The sequence below is a fragment of the Uranotaenia lowii genome, chromosome 2 (assembly GCF_029784155.1).
Source record: "Uranotaenia lowii strain MFRU-FL chromosome 2, ASM2978415v1, whole genome shotgun sequence".
In the NCBI taxonomy this organism is placed as follows: Eukaryota; Metazoa; Arthropoda; class Insecta; order Diptera; family Culicidae; genus Uranotaenia; species Uranotaenia lowii.
In genome coordinates, this window is record NC_073692.1 from 246,490,944 (window position 1) to 246,504,485 (window position 13,542).

Below are 13,542 nucleotides of genomic sequence, written 5' to 3' on the forward strand. Positions count from 1 at the left end.
CCAATCCCAGCCCAAACTACAAAACTTTACCATTCTGCCTAACCAAACGAAGAACCGGAATCCGAAACAATCCAGGTAACATGAGCAAACAAAGAGTCGAAGTCTCCAGCTCGTATTCCAGTCGAAAGCAAACACCTAAAACTACTGTGTCGCAGAACGGAACAGCAGCCGTGCTACAAGCAGCAGGTTGCGATTTGATTGAATGCACCTCTTCGGCAGGTGCTCCACTCGGCCAACCTGTTCTGGAAAACGGAAAAATCCCTAATTTCACGCGGCTGGTAGCTTGTGAGACGAAGCAGTACAACTGGCGAACATGGAAACTTTGATGGTTCGAATCTTTGACGGCACTTTCCGAACCGCAGCCAGGTCTGAAAAAAAAGGACTGTTCTGTCAGATGATGACTGATTTCTTTTTCAAATTGTAGCACTTAATGCTGCTCTTAAACGTGTGTACAGGGCAGGCCCGACTCGTGATCTGACTTCTGTTCGCTAGACTCAGTGCTACTTCACACGGGGATTCTAACACAAATATTATAATTGTTCGTGGTTCATTTCGGTCGATGTGAGCGGACAGTGTTAGTATGATTTTTCCTTTCTGGAAAAGTGAGATACGCGGACAGATGTGTTTTGTTAGCCGAAAGCGATTTGTTTTGCAATCGATAACGTTCCGAACCAGCTCAGAAGGCAATTATGAAATGAAACCTGCCATGTTTATCTTTCCGGGCTTTGAATCTGCATCAACAGCTAGATTTATTTTCTTGATTCAAATTTTCTTTCAGCTGTCACGATTTCTGCAGTTAGGTTTGCATTGTAATTATTCCTCCGAGCTCCTCTGAACTACCGGCAGGTTAAGTCAATGACAATCGTGTTTGGATTATGCATCTCATGTTACTTCAAGAGTAAAATTCCAAAGATAGTTGGATGGTAAATCATCTTTTGTGAGTTCAAGCTAGTTTTACTACACTCGTTCTCATGTCAACAGTTTGATTCTCCTTTTCATCAATGAATGTTATTTTACGTCAACATATCTTTCCAGTTCAGATACAGTCAATGTATTAATAAGACAAAGTTTAGCAATTAATTTTTTTCAATTACATATTTTTAACAAATTCATGTAGACCAACGCCTGTGTGTTAGCATAGTTATGAAACATCTCTCATAAATCGAAACTTTGAAAATCGAAATGGAATTATTTTTAACTTGTGCTATATTTTGTTTTTTTTTCAGTGAATGTTCGTTTCAAAAAAAGCTTCGTTCAGAGTTGCTGTTTTTAAGAATCAATTTGCATTCGTAACTTGTTTCTACTAGCGAAAAGCAGCAAATTCGATGGGTTTGTAACAGTATCGAGTTCAATTTAAAACTACTTGACCTTCTACTGACTCGCTGCTTGCCTTGCTTAGTTTGAACAGCAATGGTACTTAATTTTTTTTTTCGGTCAAATTACTGTTCTTACCTTAACACCTTACTTTGCTTACCTTAAACATAGAGGGGGACAGTCGAAGTATTATTAATATTATGGTCACTTTCCTACTAATTGTTACGTAGTACAACACGGCATTCCACAATACAAATACTGAAGCGCACTGTGCAACTTCGATAGTCTTTTTAGATCGTCCCAGACACTTAGATTTTCCGAGATGCTCTTCCTAAGTATCTAACTTATTCACCTTAACTAACTGCTCATAGAATTTTAGCAGTGCTGGAAAAAAACTAGCCACTTACTAAACTGACTAACACTTGACCTCTAGTTCAAACCACTTTGACTCTTCTGTACTGAGACGAACTTTTCTACTGGCAATTGTCGCCTCAAAAATCTATCGAACATATATCTTGAGGAAATTGGAGGTAAAGTTTTCGCTCTAAACTGAACTTATCGTCATGCACAGGCGATCCTCGCCTAAACTGGACTGATTGTCTTTGATTGATGACCAACGCCTTAACTTGAACTGGACATTTTGTCCTAAACTGACGATCTTTGCCTAAACTGGAAATCGTGTCCTAAACTGGCGCTTATCGCCTGAACTGGACGTCTTGTCCTAAACTGGCGATCATCGCCTAAACTGGACATCGTGTCCTAAACTGGCGATCATCGCCTAAACTGGACATCGTGTCCTCAACTGGCGATCATCGCCTAAACTGGACATCATGTCCTCAACTGGCGATCATCGCCTAAACTGGACATCTTGTCCTAAACTGGCGATCATCACCTAAACTGGACATCCTGTCCTAAACTGGCGATTATCGCCTAAACTGGACATCGTGTCCTCAACTGGCGATCATCGCCTAAACTGGACATCATGTCCTCAACTGGCGATCATCGCCTAAACTGGACATCTTGTCCTAAACTGGCGATCATCGCCTAAACTGGACATCTTGTCCTAAACTGGCGATCATCGCCTAAACTGGACATCTTGTCCTCAACTGGCGATCATCGCCTAAACTGGACATCATGTCCTCAACTGGCGATCATCGCCTAAACTGGACATCTTGTCCTAAACTGGCGATCGTCGCCTAAACTGGACATCTTGTCCTCAACTGGCGATCATCGCCTAAACTGGACATCGTGTCCTCAACTGGCGATCATCGCCTAAACTGGACATCAAGTCCTAAACTGGCGATCATCGCCTGAACTGAACTCTAAGCCCGTGACTGGCGATCATCGCCTATACCCAACGAATCTTAATTAGTGTACAACGCCAAGAAAATACTCACCACATGAAAGTGCAAACTAGCAATATTCGACCGGACACAAACCGAACTTGAGTTCCGTCTATTCGCACTTATGACGAATGTGCTAGTAACGTTAATAACAAATAATCTTTTTTTTTCACAATATCCTATCGTACAATTGCAATTATCCACAGGACTCGGTAAATACGAAATGATCACTTGAAGTTTTACAAAACACCGGGGTTGGGTCGATGCACTTTCTGTGACTCTGACCGCCATTTTGAATTTCTTGTGGCAATTGGAGATTTCCGTAAAATTATGGTAAAATTCCACTTTAAATACAATTTATAGATTTGGTGCCTCCTGGCAGGATCGCCATTGTAAAACACTGGGTTTTCACTCGACGGGAAATCTCCGATTGCCAAATCACTTACGACCGAAACAGACTCGATGCTTGCTGTTGACCGTCGACTTGACTTTTCCCGAACGGTGATGCTATGACGACCGAGCGCGAGGAAGCTGTGTGTGTGAGTGCGAAGGCAAACCTGAATAGAGATGTTCGCCGTTCTATGACGTAACGGGGGGTGATCGAATGTTAACGCTGATAAACTAACAGAAGTATAAGAACTATAATTTATCCGTTCCTCACAATTGCTATCTATTTTAATTTATAAATTATAAATGATAGAATGAAATAATTTTTTGTGTTAGCTTCAACTGCGCATTTCGAAAAGCTTAATGTATAAAATCGGTTGTTAAATGTATATTCAGTATACAGTTTTGTATGATGTATAATGAGTATACTGTAATATAGTTTTTCTGAAATTGAACGGCATTAATGTAGAAATTATTAATTAAATTAACTGCTTTTTATGAAAACATTTTACGTAATCTAACTTATTAATTAGTAATTTTGGTGGAGAACTTTACAAAACCCAACACGAATGATAATAACATGTTTCAATTATTATATTTGAGGCCCTTGGAGCCAAAGGGGTATAAGTGCATAAAAGTTAATTTCGAGAAATACTCTTTAAAGTTGTTGTGTTTGGCCATTTTCCATATATTTTAAGAAAACTTGTATTTTGCTTTCAAACCTAAAAGTATGTGAATAAAATTTGAAAAATCTGAAAAGATTACCTAATATAGTTTGAAATATGAAGAATCGTTTGACATCATTAACTCAAGTTCGGTCATTTTGTCACTTATATACCCCTTTGGCTCTGAGGGCCTCATATATGTGGTTAATTAAAAAAAATCTTCCAATTCCAATATCACCCGAATTAAAAGTTTCTTAAAGTCGCAAAAAAATATTTCTCTGGAGTCACTGCCACAGCCATGACTGTTTTTGAGTCTTGCAATATGGCCGACGGGCAGCCATGCTAAGATCACTCACACATGGAGGAAAAAACATGAACAAGATGAACAATCAGAGGGATGGTTCATCTTGTTTGAATAGCATACGAATGAACCATGTTAAGTGTAGATGTATGTGTGACAGGTTTTAATTGCAGGGTTGAAAACTCACAAATACAAGCAATTTTAACAGTTAAATTGTCATTTCACTGTCATAAATACACGTTTAGAAAAAGTCAGGTAGAACTTTTATTGACTGGGAGATCACTTTCAAAATGATCATCACGAGCGGGCAAATAGGTGGCGGGCAATATCATGATCGATGATCATGATCATGACAGATCATCAGTTGTCATATCGAATTGTCTCAACATAATGTTGTTTATTTATGTTTTATTTTGCCGTAAAAAGTACGTTCTTCTTCGGATGATCACAGATTTGTTGCTCCACCGAACAGTGATCGAATGCAGCATGCATCGATATGCTATGGTAAGTTTTTACATACATTAGGACGTGTTATTTTTGTATTTTTAATTTTTTTTTATAGATTGACGATCATCGTACGAGTTGGGAGGAATTTCTCAAACGATTCTGCACTGCAAAAATGCCATCTTTTCAGCAAAAAGGGGCTTGCAGCGAATCGAAAATAGATCCCAGGGACACCGTATCAAATATCTGCCAGCGAAAGATGAAATAGGTGAGTACGGATGAAATTTATCACCAAATATCAGTGGTTTTAATGATCATTGTTGATCAATTTTAGAGCTGGCCAGGCTCAATGGGCAATCCCCTCGCGCGCACCCCACTAACCGCAGCACCATGAAAGAACCACAACGGGTTTCCCCTTCCATCGTCTTTGGATGCCTGTGCCGCTATGGATACCCTGATTTATCAAGAGGTTTGTTCCAATCAATTATAATTTTGAATAAGGATTTATGTTTTTTTTTTATTACCACCCACAAGTTAACGACTGGCAAGTTCTCTCAACTCCAGTCTATTAAGTGGGTGTTTAAAAATTCTACATTTCAACTTTCAACTCATTTGCTCTATTTGTCTTTTCTCTTCCAGGTACCCAACTGAGTCGGACGAGCCGGTTCAACGAAGGACAAATCTCGCCGGTTTCCATGGATACCGAATAGCATCATGGAATCCTTTCGAAACCTTCCCTAGAGGAATCAGTCATTCCAAGCTCAATTAGTAACTTTAAGAATTTAAAAAGAACAAACAGATTATCACAAATTTCAATAAATAACATCAAATTAAATTAAACATTCATATCACAATTTAAATTATCCATATCACATTTCCATATCACGGATCCAATTTCTAGCCGTTTTGAAATAAAGCCGAGTCCCTGCCAAAATTATGTTTTTATGTTTTTGCGAACTTTAGAAGAATTAAACTGATCAATTAAGGGATTCAAACGAGCATCAACCAAATGTTCCACGATTCGCATCATGCTTTCTTCCACTTTTTTGTAAATTTCAGGTTCTCTTGTTCGGTATCCGGAAGTACTAGAATCGTAATTTTCTTTCCGGATGTTCGGAGGTTTGTGTTTCCAGTAACATCCATCAATCTCAAATCCTGATATTGGATTGGATTTTTGAAGATTTGAGTGGTTTTCAATAGAAGGGGCATATTCAGAACAGGAATCTGAACTTATGTTAGAAAGAGTGGAATACGATTCTGTCAATGTTGGTTCTGAATTTTCATTACATGGTTTATAATTACGACATTCACAAGTACCGATGATTGGCAGGTGTCTAGTTCCTGCATCTCTACATAAGATCTGAAGTTCTTGTTGTAAAGCTTGCATGAACTTCCGACTTCTTACCAAATCGATCGGCATCAGTTTTCCCTGGTTCATCATCGCTCTCCATATGGCCAGTGAAGATTCCAAATCAGCAGCTATCGACTCAACTGGGTAATTAGGGTGCAATGGCTTCACCGGACACGGCATCTCCGCAGACTCACACTATCCGAATCATCAGCGTCGTAGTCCTCCGACTGGAACTCCAATGGTTCATATTTCACTCTTAATCGTTTTCGTTTAGTCATGTTTGTTTTGATTGGATACTATGTGATTAGTGACAACTATCATTCGCTGGAAAAATACGGGTGTGGGTGAAAAGTGTTGCCATAGCATTTGAAATTAAAATCATTTTGCAAAACTAAATTATGCTTCTAAAATACATTAAACATACATCATAAACTTTAACAAAACACGCGAACAACCAAAACCATCGAATTCTTCGGTGAGAAAAATGGCTTTAGAAACGGATTAAGGTCCTTCTTCTGGTCGAGACCTTCACAAAACGCAAAACATCATATTCAGCACGTTTTTCCAACAAAATAGTGGGATAATGTACGGCGACAGCCATTCGTGGATCGCACGAATCCCTGCCACCTCCCGTCAGAAAAAATCCTTAGATTTTTGTATTCTACGCGGTCGTCTCTTGGTTACCTTTCGCGGACTTTTAGTTGGGCGCCATTTGTTACTAATAGAAAAGCAGCGGCTAGACTAGCCAAGGCAAGGTACTCTAAGAGTACAGAACCTCAGGGCCGGCTGGCTACTGGGTAACCAAGGACTCTTCGGGTAAAATACAACAAATCGGGAAATTCATGTTACTTTGCGTTTTTTTATTTAAAGTTTTCTTGTGGCGTGTTGTCTGTGTGTATAAACAATGTTCTGTGTCTTGTGCGGCGTGTAATTGCTTCACTAACCGTGATGTGCTGCTGCTGTTGCTGCTCTGTCGCGACGTCGTTGTTCCGGAAATCCAGTTCCGGAAACAGGAGGGCCGTCAATGTATCGGCGTATTGACGGGTTGCCGAAACCGTCGGCGCCAGCGGGCGTTGCTGGACTCGGTCGTTGCAGGCGTCTTCCTTCATAGGCTTTTGATCGGTCTGCCCACGAGAGTGCCCCGTATCCGGACAGACCGAGAAGGGAAGTTCTCCTTGATGGTTAGAGGTCCTCAGACCCCGAGAACGCTGTTGATGGTCCTTTACGTTGAGGCGCGAGACCACAAGGGATCTGCGGGCCGAACCGTGAAGAGGTCAATCCGGTATTCGGGTGAATTCCGTGGACGTTCACAAACACTATACAGAAATTTGACTACACTCACGGGCGCCTGGTACAGAAGAGACCTCGAAATCTGGAAGCAAGCTTCCTTTTCGACTTTTTCATTCCATTTTCCACATGATCCTCCTTTTCCTCCATTGACAGCAGCTCGCAGCAAATGTAGCCTACTGTGGTGCTATCTTGGTGTCAGACTCAACAAGGAACATGAATTTTCTAGAGCTAAACATTCAAAACTACAAAAGAAGACAAAAATCAAACGATTTGTAACCAACCGGTTACATGCTTGGACTCCATACGCTGGCGGATCGTCATTCCATTGGTCGATCACTGTTCGTGGCAAAGATCTTGAGAAATGAAATTGACTGCTGTTGGCTGCTTTCCCGTTGTAACATTTATGCTCCAGAACGAACCCTTCGTAATTTAGACTGGCTCTCATTGGAACCGAGAAGTACGCGCTATGGCAGTAACGACCCCCTTCGTTCTGCAAAAATATGCTTCCTCCGTTATTATACCCTATTCGATTTTAATGTGTCCATTGCAACTTTCAAACAACGGATTGAGCATAGCATGAGTAAACGATTAAGAAACTAGTAAACGATTTATGTAAACCTAGATTTAAGTTTTATTCATTCAGACACCCACCTTTGTCAGATGATATCAAGATGATAAACAAGATAAACAAGATATAGTAAGTTAAGCTGCATGGCACACGGCGGTGGTGTGAGATGATCCCACAATTTCATATAGTCTAACTCTAGTGCGCACTCTTTTACTGGGACCATAAGAAGTGACAATTTTCATATGGAACGTACCTATTTTGAAATCAGAATGATACTTAATGTATGACTAATAACTGGCTAAAAGTATTTTTTATCACCAATAATCCATGAATTAAACAATGTATATGGGATTTAGCGGTCTTTAGTTAGCGGAACCAAAAAATAGCGGAACTTTTTAATTCGTTAGTTCAACCAAAATGTTGAGGCAAAATTTAACCGCTAACAAAAATTTAGCGGACTAATTAGCGATTAGCTGATTAGCGCTTTTTTTGCCGAACATTGCTTGAATTTCAACTTAAATACACAGTTGGATTAATTTCTCCACAAAAAAGTTTCGCTGGCTGAATGTTTGAGTCAAGACCCATCTCTGGGTAACAAAAATCGATTAAATTTTAATGTTAAGATTAATTATGTCAATGAGTAACCTTTATGGTTTTTTTTTTAATTTTCATTAAGATGATAAATTTTTATTATTTTCAATTCAACATTTTACATGACAGATTACAGAACAAGCAGGTGTGAGTCGGCATGTTTCCAGCCTCTGAACGAACAGGAATATCGCTACAACAGTCATTAGTTTTCCACGCCACGAGCACATGGCTCGAGACATGTTTTTACCCACGAACATACACTAACGTACTACATTCGATTTACGCGACTATTGTTTGGCTCAATCGGCCACCAGTAATGAAGCAAATTCAATAAACACGATTGAGTCCAGATCGAACAGCTATAAGCAACATGGCCACAGTGCCATGTTTTGTGCACATTTCCAATCAGTAGGTATGGCTGTTCGACTTTGGTTGTTACGCATTTCACTTCATTCTCACCACTCTCAATGATATTAATTCTTAATCAACTCATTATAGACCTCGGTAATTTATGATTCGGCGCACGTTTGTAATTGTACAGCTCTAACAATATACAATAATGTCAAGAAAGTGAACCACTGCGGGTAACATAATAATAATGCGTTGGATTACTGTCATAAAGGTTCCGGCGAACACGTTTTACCTACCGGGAACTTGAGTTCTGAAGAGTAATCAGACAGACAGAAGCTCAGCAAGAGCTTTCATGTTGGCACAGATAACAATTGAACAAGTTTATCTTTGGTGGGTAATTTCAAGCCACATTAAACCTGGAAAGCGCCGATCGAAATGTTTCGACCTCTTTCAATTATGTGTTTGAATTAGGCATCTACTGTAGTTTTGTTGTTTACTCTTATTTTTATTACAAACGTTGCATAAATAAAGAAGGTTCATGTTTGTGTCCATGTACTTTCTGTGCGCTTTTCGGGGGACGTTCATTCTTATTTAATTGCTTCAGTAGTGTTATTAAAAGTTAATGGTGAAAAGTAAAAATAGCTTTACATTTGTTTGTCATTTATCTAATATTTTCATACAATCACTTATTCTTTGAAGTTTTTTTTTATTCTGTTTCCCATGTGGGGTGCAACAGATTGTGACTCCTTCCGTTTTCATACGTTTACATATATGTTATAATGTTTGTTTATTTTGCTACACACGTCTGGTAACAGTAAAATTTCATCCGTCCAAATGATTGTTTTTAAGATTTCATCTACTTAACTACATTAGCATAACTTTTTGTTATCATTTTTACACCTAAATTTATGCCAACACTTTATACTTTTTTCTAAATCAGCTTCAGTGACAGATGAAAATGTGTTTGCCTCATGGCATTCATGGATAAATTTAAAAAGGTTTTCATTGGACTTCAAAAAATTGTTGCAAGTTACCTCTTCTCTCGGTAGGAAGTGAAATCCATGTCATTGAACATTATTGAAGAAACTTACATTTTTTCTTACTACACCAGAACTCTGATAATCCGAGCTTTGGTAATCCGTGCCGCCATGTTCATACAAATCCAAGAAGCTACCGAGCTATGCGCCTGGATGATATGCAAGTCAATAAAAAAGGATAGGGTTTTCAATATTATTCATGTGCTCCGAGGGTTCACGTTTTCGACGTGGTTCTTCCCCCGACGATTTCGGATTCTTCTGTACTTCAATGTGATACTTAATAAACCTTACTGCTTTCGATGCATAAACCATTATTTTGATGCCATGGAAGTTGAAAAATGTACCCCAGTTGGCGGTAATTCAAATCAACCTAATTTCGAATATCTTTCGCCAGGGCTGGAAAACTGAAAAAAAAAATAGAAAAAAACGCTCTAATTGGTCTGATTAAATCACCGACCAAATGGCGAATTTCGCGCTTTCTAATTTAATTTATTCACTAGACCACTGCAAAAACTGACTTCTAGCTTCCATATGTTTTTTTCGATGTCCTTTGGGTCACCAAGCATCAGTGTAAATTTGACATGATTTGGTTGATTCCTGAATTAGCACAACGGGTTTTAATTTTGTATGGAGGTCTGTATGGAAGAAGAAATGTTTGCATATTAAATCGACCAGAAACTCCAGATTAGCTGAAAATGAGTTTGTCTTTAATAACACTAGTTTACAGCATTTTTGAACTCAGTAAACTGAAGGTCATTTCTAATGTGAAATCGGGCGCTGAATCCGAAAATGAAATTCAAAAAAATCTCAGTAGAACCGTTTTTGAGTTATGCTCCAATTATGAAATTTCGGAAAAATTAAAAAAGTTCTCGTACTTAGATTAAAATATCTCGGACGGCATAACAGCAATTTGAAATCCCTCTTTTGCATATTGAAGGTGAATAAATTTTCTATCGATCATCTGAAGACAGTTTTTGCGTTTGACCAACAGTATTGTTGATATTAGTGACTTTATGAGAAAAAAATTTATAAAAAACGCATTTTTTTAGAGAAAATTTTATTTCAACGAAAGTTTTAGACTCGATGGTAGCATTTAAAAAATCTGATTTTCATTTGCGCTTAAATTTCAATTTAAAACAAAGATTTCAAGTGGTAATTTATCGAAATCGGTTGAAAATTGAAGAAGTTATGGCTAATTTACCATAATAGTATTTTTTGTAGTTTTTCGTAATTTAACGAACCGCAGTACACTTATTATAGTATAGGAAGAATGAAACATGATAAATCTCACTCGCTCCAAGTCAAAATTATTTATTAGTTTACCAGAAGGTCACATGCTATGTTTCAGGAAGATCTGACCATAAGGAGGGGTTGCTTGAGTCTCAAACGTGAATAAAATTTTGAGGTATTTTGCCCGGAAGGAACGAAAAAATACTGGTTTTTCATCTATAACTTCTTTCATCACTAGCTGATTGTTTTTTATGATTGATTATCTTAAAGCTTAAGTTGAGACAAATATTTCACCCGAAGACTGTAACTCGATTGGATTTGAAACAGTAAAGTTATTGTGGTTCAAAGATTGTGTTTTGGTCGAAAATTCTCGTATAAAACGCAATGAGTAAAAAGTACTCATTGCGTGTTGGACAAAATTTGCGGCCTTTGAACTGCAATAACTTTTCTGTTTCAAATCCAATCGAGTTACAGTCTTCGGGAGAAATATTTGTCTCAACTTAAGCTTTAAGATAATCAACCATAAAAAAGAATCAGCTAGTGATGAAAGAAGTTATTGATGAAAAACCAGTATTTTTCGTTCCTTCCGGGCAAATTTTATTCACGTTTGAGACTCAAGCAACCCCTCCTTATGGTCAGATCTTCCTGAAACTTGGCATGTGACCTTCTGGTAAACTAATAAATTATTTTAACTTGGAGCGAGTGAGATTTATCATGTTTCATTCTTCCTATACTATGATAAGTGTACTGCGGTTCGTTAAATTACGAAAAACTACAAAAAATACTATTATGGTAAAGTAGCCATAACTTCTTCAATTTTCAACCGATTTCGATAAATTACCACTTGAAATCTTTGTTTTAAATTGACATTTAAGCGCAAATGAAAATGAGATTTTTTAAATGCTACCATCAAGTCTAAAACTTTCGTTGAATTAAAATTTTCTCTAAAAAAATGCGTTTTTTATAAATTTTTTTCTCATAAACTCACTAATATCAACAATACTGTTGGTCAAACGCAAAAACTGTCTTCAGATGATCGATAGAAAATTTATTCACCTATAATATGCAAAAGAGGGATTTCAAATTACTGTAATGCCGTCCGAGATATTTTAATCTAATTACATAACCTTTTTTAATTTTTCTGAAATTTCATATTTGGAGCATAACTCAAAAACGGTTCTACTGAGATTTTTTTGAATTTCATTTTCGGATTCAGCGCCCGATTTTATATTAAAAATGTTGGTCAGTTAATCAAGTTCACGATTTTTTTTTAATTTTGTAAACTAGTGTAATTGGTTTTATTTATTCTTAAGCTTCAATTTTTACTCACATGAGAAAAAGCTACGATTTTCATGAAAAAAGTTATAAACATTATACAATAAAAAATCTGAATATATTGAAAAGTCTTTAAAAGTCGCAGGACTTTCTTGCTGGAGCTTACAATCATTTCATTAAATGTTTTATAAATCAACAAATTCTCTCGTTGCGCTTGTTCAGGTATGAACGAATCACTTCCAAAAATTTATTGTTTTTTCTGGCAGTAGAAATAACCCGACAATTATGGGAAATGTAAAAATTGAAAAATTTGAAATTTCCATACAAAGCTTGCAGCGGTCTAGGATTTGGCTACCATATCCACAACAACAAAAAGGGTACATTGAGATCATTTATTCAAAAAATCTGGAGAAATGTTAAACAGTAGAACCCCGCTTATTTGAACTCTATTTTTCTGAGCTCCGTTATCCCAGCCATCAGGTTGACACAAAATCCATATATTTATCGAGCTTAGCGCCCGGATGGTACGCAAAAAGAGGGACCACCTCGGAGTGAAACCTCGGAATCAACTAAATACATTGACAAACCCTATCCTTTTGCTCTATTATGGCATATCATCCAGGCGCATAGCTCGGTTCTTACATGGATTTTATTTTCCTATTTAATAGACGTTTCTCGCAAGTTTAGACTTTATACTTTCAGAAAACGTCGATATAAAAGCTCGCGATATATGATGAGAAAAACCATTTTTAAAAGTGATTTAAAAAAATGGTGGCTTTAACGCGAAAGCTCGGATAAGCTGGGTTCTAGGGGAGATAAGGGCATATAGAGTACCCGGGGCATAGTAAGCACTCCTCTTTTCCACGAAAGTACGAAATTTCTGAAATAAATTTTCGTAAGGAACATTTTTGTAGTTCTTATAGTCTTAATTTTTGACCAAAAACGAAATCCCTTATTCATCTTTACAGAAATTGAATAAAACCAACATGATTCTCAAGTGACGAAAATATTATAATTTTTTAACAACGAAAAATAAGCTCTTAGGATCGATAAATCATTTTGATCTATAATTTACGCACTACAACATGATGTATACAATATTCCTCATTTTTCACCATTTAATTTTTGAATAATCAATTTTCAAACGCGTTTTTATTTTTACTTGTTGACTCGGTGCGAACAGAGCACCATTGATCGGGGCTCGATGAGCATTTTCTACCGTAGCATCTAGCAGCGAATTCAACTCAATGAAGTCAACTGAATTATAGCTGCCACAGCTTGACTAGTTTACATCTGACGATTTAGCCTATTGGTTAGGTGTTGGAGAGTTCGATTCCAGAAGCATAATGTATGAGTGTGTGTGAATTGTTTGTATTATATAAACAGAGATAATTT